Genomic DNA, 7041 nt, shown 5'->3' with positions numbered 1-7041 from the left:
GTCGATGAAATTGAAGAAGTGCATTTGCAAAGTGTGTAGCTCGTTGCGCACATGTTGTACATCTTGTTGCAGTGCAGTGATGGCTTGCTCGTGTGTGTTCTGATTAGGCATTCTTTGGTTCACTGATACGGTGGATGCAGCAGGTTGTTGTGGTTCGAGCTCGACGTCAATCATATCAACAGTGTAATCATCAACAGAATCTTCAGAAGGAGTCTCAGGCTCATACTCGGGAATAGGTTCATCTTCGGAAAGAGGTTCATAATCAGGAATGGGTTCATCTTCAGGAATAGGGTCATAGTATCCAGGAGGAGTGTCAGGCTCAGATTCTGATACGTGCATTTCCTCGTCAAAATGTTCATAAGCTTGAGGGGTTTCAGGTGAGGGTTCTCTCTCAGGAATCTGACCATAGTAAAGCCAGTTGGCAGGGTTGTGCACACTCGTCCTAGGACTCGGTAAGGTGAACTAATCCAATACTTTGTTATCAATGAGCAAATCAAACTGATCAGGTCCAAGGTTACCGATGATACCTCGGTTAAAGCAGAAGTGAATGTCCATAGAATTGTGGGAACCAAGAGGTGTCAATCTAAGTAAAGGTATTCTCAGTCCTATAGCATTAGCAATCATAGTGACAAATCCGCCGATCCTAATAGGTGAAACTTCGTCTTGCGTGATGCGCTCGAAGTTTGTTAGCATGAATGCGATGGCATTGACCGGGCGATTGTGAGAGGAGCAGAACATGATGAATAACTCTTTTCTAGAAACTTCAGTGACATTATCGGGTTTACCAAAGATGTAATGAGCAATGATCTTATGGAAGTATCTGAAAGCAGGGTTATGGATGTTCTCAGATTGGAATTCGTTCTCTTCAGGGTTATCGTTTCCAGTGATCTTCCCCCAATATCTTTCCAACTCCCAGTACGCAAGGCTGTCTTCAGCTACTTGGGTGTATGCATCTGATCCATGAGGTAGCTCTAGCATTTCAGCAAAATCTCGGATGCAAAAGTTAAATTCCATACCAAAGAGTCGAAAGAGAATGACTCCTTTTCTCAGTCCTTGTCCACAGTTAGGAAGATAAGTCAAGGAACTCAAGAATTCCAGAGTGAGCTTCCGGTAGGTACTAAACTTGTGGAACAGGTGAGAACCAGTCCAACCAATTTGGTTTAGCAGGTGCAAAACGCTTTCTTCGATACCAAGTCTTACCATAGTCGGTTGGTGAGGGTAGCAAGTCAAATCCATTTGTCTTTCAGCCAGCTTATCAAATCTTGCTTCTTGTCCTCTACCACGGAACGAAACTTCCATATTATCGACTTCTTGCATCTTAGTTAGTAGTTAAGAAAACCTAGAAGTTGAAAATATTAAGATTAAGTTAGAACTAGGCTAGTGTTGATTTAAAAGGAAAAAAATAAAAATAAAAATAATATAAAATGTAACAAATTATAATAATAAATATAATTATAAAAAGGGAATATTTTCTCGAATTAAGATAGCAGTTATAATTATAGTAGTTATTATAAAATGTAGGAAAAATGTAAAAATGATTAAAATTAAAATTAAAATAATTCAAATAGAATAGATTATTTAAATGAAAATAAAAGGGTAAAAAAATAAAAATAATAACAAAATAAAAGAATAAATAAATGTGGGTTGTCTCCCACCAAGCGCTTTGTTTTATGTCGTAAGCTCGACGATTTAAAAATAGAAAGCTATTTTTTCGAATGAGCGGGCAGCTCGTCGAGTTTAAAAAGTTCGATGTTTTCATCGTGTTCGAGATGATGGTAATACTTAAGACGTTGCCCATTTACGATAAAAGGTTTGACGGTTTCTCCTTTGATTTCTGTCGCTCCACTCGGAAATATGTTAGTTATTTCGAAAGGGCCAGACCATCTAGATCGTAACTTCCCAGGAAATAATTTCAATCTAGAATTAAATAGAAGTACTTTATCGCCTATGCTAAATTTTTTTCTAGATATACGCTTGTCGTGCCATTTTTTCGTTCTCTCTTTATAAATTTTGGCGTTTTCGTAAGCGTCTTGTCTAAGTTCTTCTAATTCGTTTATGTCTAGAAGTCGTTTCTCACCAGCGGCAGTGTAGTTTAGGTTTAAGTTCTTAATGGCCCAATAGGCTTTATGTTCTAACTCTACCGGGAGGTGGCATGATTTTCCATAAACGAGTTTGAATGGGGTAGTTCCTATTGGAGTTTTGAAAGCTGTTCTATAAGCCCATAAAGCTTCATTTAGCTTGGTTGACCAATCTTTTCTAGATATAGCAACAGTTTTCTCCAATATTTGTTTTATTTCGCGGTTAGATACTTCTACTTGTCCGCTTGTTTGTGGATGGTATGGTGTAGCTATTCGATGATTTACTCCATATTTTCGAAGGAGTTTCTCAAGTATTCTTGAAATGAAATGGGACCCACCATCGCTAATTACCAGTCTTGGCACACCGAACCTAGGAAAGATGACGTTTTTGAAGAGTTTGATAACTACTCGTGTATCGTTTGTAGGAGAAGCGATAGCTTCTATCCATTTTGAAACGTAATCGACAGCTACGAGTATATATTGATTTCCAAACGATGACGGAAACGGACCCATAAAGTCTATTCCCCAGACGTCAAATATTTCGACTTCTAGAATGCCCTTTTGGGGCATTTCGTCACGTCTCGAAATATTTCCGGTTCGTTGGCATCAATCACAATTTAGTACAGCAAAATAAACATCTTTCCACAGGTTGGGCCAGAAGAGTCCAGATTGAAGGATTTTGGCGCAGGTTCTAGATGTGCTATGGTGTCCTCCACACGGTGCAGAATGGCAGTGTGTTATTATACTTCCTATTTCTTCCTCGGGTACACAACGTCTAAAGATTCCATCGGGGCCTCTTTTGAACAGGAGTGGGTCGTCCCAATAGTAATGTTTTAGGTCATGGAAGAATTTCTTCTTCTGTTGGTAACTTAGATCAGGAGGAAGCACACCAGCAGCTAGGTAGTTTACGAAATCTGCATACCAAGGTGTGTCAGAGCGGGCTAAAGCTATTTCTGCAGAGTTGTTGGTTTCAGCGTTTGGATGGTATGGTTCTAATTCATTGGCTTCCAACTGAGCTATGAGTCTTTCATAAGGGAAATCATCGTCAATTGGTACTTGTTCGGGTTTCAGATTTTCCAATTGAGAGAGGTGATCTGCTACGACATTTTCAGTTCCCTTTTTATCTTTAATTTCCAAGTCGAACTCTTGTAATAACAGGATCCATCTCAACAGTCTCGGTTTGGCGTCCTTTTTGGTTAGGAGGTACCTAATGGCGGCGTGGTCAGTGTATATGATTATTTTGGCTCCTACCAGGTAAGAACGGAACTTGTCTAATGCAAATACGACAGCTAATAATTCTTTTTCTGTCGTGGCATAATTCATTTGAGCTTCGTCTAGGGTTCTACTCGCATAATATATGACATGTAGTTTCTTATCCTTTCTTTGCCCTAGAACGGCTCCTACAGCATAATCGTTTGCGTCGCACATTATTTCGAAAGGCTCATTCCAGTCGGGAGGTTGCATAATTGGCGCAGAGATTAATGCCCGTTTAAGCGTATGAAATGCTTCAGTGCATTTATCGGTAAAAATGAATTCGGCGTCTTTCATTAGTAATTCAGTTAAGGGTTTGGTTATTTTAGAGAAATCCTTAATGAAACGTCGGTAAAAACCAACGTGTCCTAGAAAACTTCTTATTTCTCTAACAGTTTTGGGAGGTTGAAGGTTTTCGATAATTTCGATTTTGGCTTTATCTACTTTGATCCCTCTATCAGATACGATGTGTCCAAGTACAATTCCTTGTCGAACCATGAAGTGGCATTTTTCCCAATTAAGGACTAGGTTTACGCTTACGCATCGTTTAAGTACCAATTCAAGGTTCTCTAAGCATTTTTCAAAACTTCCTCCACAGACCGAGAAGTCGTCCATAAAGACCTCCATTATTCCATCTAGGAAGTCGGCAAATATTGCCATCATGCATCTTTGGAAGGTCGCAGGTGCATTGCAAAGTCCAAAAGGCATTCGTCTATAAGCGAATGTACCATAAGGACAGGTAAACGTGGTCTTCTCTTGGTCGTCAGGGTGGATCGGAATTTGGAAAAATCCGGAGTATCCATCCAGATAACAGAAATGTGAGTGTTTAGCTAGGCGTTCGAGCATTTGATCTATGAAAGGTAAAGGGAAATGGTCTTTTCTGGTGGCTTTGTTTAGCTTCCTATAGTCAATGCACATTCTCCATCCAGTTTGGGTACGTTGCGCTATAGATTCGCCTTTTGCATTAGTGATTACAGTAACTCCTCCTTTCTTTGGTACGACATGAACAGGACTAACCCATTTACTATCGGATATAGGATATATTATTCCGGCTTCTAGCAGTTTTTGGATTTCCTTTTTAACCACATCGCTCATAATAGGATTTATTCGCCTTTGATGTTCTCTAGAGGTTTTACAATCATCTTCGAGCATAATGCGGTGCATACAGAGGGAAGGACTTATTCCTTTCAGATCTGATATGTTATATCCTAAAGCGGTTGGGTATTTTCTTAGGACAGTAAGTAATTTTTCAGTCTTGGTTTGTCCTAAATCAGCGTTAACTATAACTGGTCGATTACGTTCTTCGTCTAGGAATTCGTATCTAAGATCGGTAGGCAGTGTTTTCAGTTCTATAGCAGGTTTCTTCGGTCCAGGTATAGGATCAGGAGTTAAAGCCAAACATTCACTCAGGTGGTCATCTTGATATTCCCCACGCCAGTTGTCATCTTCAAAGATTGGCGGTATAGGAATTTTTAGGATCTCGGTTTCCTTATTTGGTTCGGACTTTATTTCATTAACACACTCGTCGATTATGTCGGCAGAGCAGCATGTGTCAATTATAGAGGGTGCTTTTAGGAATTGGGAAAGAATAAATTCTATTTTCTCTTCTCCTACTTCGAAAGTAAGCTTTCCTCGCTTGACATCTATGATTGCACCAGCAGTTGCTAAGAATGGTCTTCCTAATATGATCGGGATGTTAGAATCTTCTTGGATATCCATAATGATGAAGTCAGTTGGGATGTAGAATTGACCTATATGAACAGGGATATTTTCTAACATTCCTACAGGGTATTTGACTGAACGGTCAGCTAGTTGAAGAGACATTCTCGTTGCCTTAAGCTCACCCAGATTTAGTTTCTTACAGGTTGAAAGAGGCATCAAACTAACACTGGCTCCTAAATCGCACAGGGCTTTCTCTATGATGGTTATTCCTATTACGCAGGGTATAGAGAAACTACCAGGATCTTTCAGTTTTGGAGGCATGTTATTCTGGATGATAGCGCTACATTCAGCGGTAAGCGTTACAGTTTCGTTATCCTCGAGTTTCTTTTTGTTTGATAGGATTTCTTTTAGGAATTTAGCGTACGAAGGCATTTCAGTTATGGCTTCTGTGAACGGTATGGTTATGTTTAATTGTTTCAGAAGTTCTACAAATCTTTTAAATTGCGCTTCGGTTTTTGATTTAGCTAATCTCTGAGGATAAGGAATTGGTGGCTTATAAGGTGGTGGTGGAACGTAAGGTTTTTCTTTTTCAGGTTCCACTTCGTTGTTGCTCTCATTGGTCTTAGCAGTTTGATCATCGATTGATGTCTTTTGGGTTTCCTTTGGCTCTTGTTGGGACATGGGTGCGTTTTGAGTTCTAGGATCAATAGGTCCATCGTAGTTCGTTCCACTTCGTAGTGTTATCGCGTTCGCATGTCCTTTAGGATTAGGTTGTGGTTGAGCAGGAAACGTGCCAGCAGGGGCAGCAGTAGGTGCTTGTTGTTGAGCTACTTATGAAATTTGAGTTTCTAACATTTTGTTATGCGTAGCTAAGGCATCTACTTTGTTCGATAGTTGTTTTAGTTGCTCGCTATTGTGGATGTTTTGATTTAGGAAGTCCTTATTGGTTTGTTGTTGGGAGGCTATAAAGTTCTCCATCATGATTTCTAGATTTGACTTCCTAGGGGTGTTTTGAGCTGCTACATGCGCTTTTTGATAGCCAGGTGGCACAGCAGGTGCTTGTCCAGGCGCGTACAACGCGTTGTTGTTTTTATAAGAAAAGTTCGGGTGGTTTTTCCATCCAGGGTTGTACGTGTTAGAATAAGGGTTTCCTTGAGCATAGTTTACTTGATCAGATGGGACTCCAGTCAAGAGTTGACATTCGGCAACTGCGTGTCCAGTCAATCCACAAATCTCGCAGTTAGGTGTTACGGCAGCAGCAGTGGCTGAAGGAGTGATGGTTAAGTTCTCGATCTTTTGAGTTAAAACGTCTACTTTAGCGTTAACGCGGTCTATACCACTTATTTTGTACATTCCTCCTTTTGTTTGGGTTTTCTCTAGAGCGGCTCGTTCTCCACCCCATTGGTAATGGTTTTGTGCCATGTTCTCTATGAGGTTGTATGCTTCATCATGAGGTTTGTCCATTAATGCTCCGCCAGCAGCGGCATCTATAGTCATTTTAGTGTTATATAGGAGACCACCATAGAAAGTATGGATGATCAGCCATGGTTCGAGTCCATGATGAGGGCATAGTCTAAGCATGTCCTTGTAACGTTCCCAAGCTTCGAAGAGTGATTCGTTATCTTTCTGGGTAAATCCGTTGATTTGACCTCTTAGCATAGCAGTTTTGCTAGGCGGAAAGTATCTCGCTAAGAATACTCTCTTCAATTCATCCCATGTAGTTATGGAATTAGAAGGCAGGGATTGAAGCCACGCTCTAGCTCTATCTCTCAAGGAGAAAGGAAAGAGACGTAATCGAATAGCTTCGGAACTAACGTTGTTAGCTTTGACAGTGTCGGCGTATTGCACGAACACAGATAAATGGAGGTTGGGGTCGTCTGCAGGGCTTCCAGAGAATTGATTCTGTTGAACAGCTTGGACCAACGAAGGTTTCAGTTCGAAATTGTTTGCCTCAATCGCAGGTGGTGCGATACTTGAGTGCGGTTCAGCGCACGAAGGAGCGGCATAGTCTCTAAGAGGACGAAGAGCAGCCATCTCTAACTTTGGGGTG

The 7041-nt window shown here is 40.6% G+C and overlaps 1 non-coding gene across 1 annotated transcript; it reads left to right on the top strand.

Annotated features, from left to right (window-relative positions):
* Window positions 1-6543: 6543 nt before the first annotated feature.
* LOC131622517 (small nucleolar RNA R71) lies at window positions 6544-6650 on the top strand. Its single transcript, XR_009289913.1, has one exon. It is a non-coding gene; the product is annotated as a small nucleolar RNA R71 (small nucleolar RNA).
* Window positions 6651-7041: the final 391 nt, after the last annotated feature.

Source organism: Vicia villosa, unplaced genomic scaffold (genome assembly GCF_029867415.1).
Source record: "Vicia villosa cultivar HV-30 ecotype Madison, WI unplaced genomic scaffold, Vvil1.0 ctg.000030F_1_1, whole genome shotgun sequence".
Lineage (NCBI taxonomy): Eukaryota > Viridiplantae > Streptophyta > Magnoliopsida > Fabales > Fabaceae > Vicia > Vicia villosa.
The sequence above is the reverse complement of the archived record's forward strand: the minus strand, read 5'-3'. Positions and strand labels throughout refer to the sequence as shown.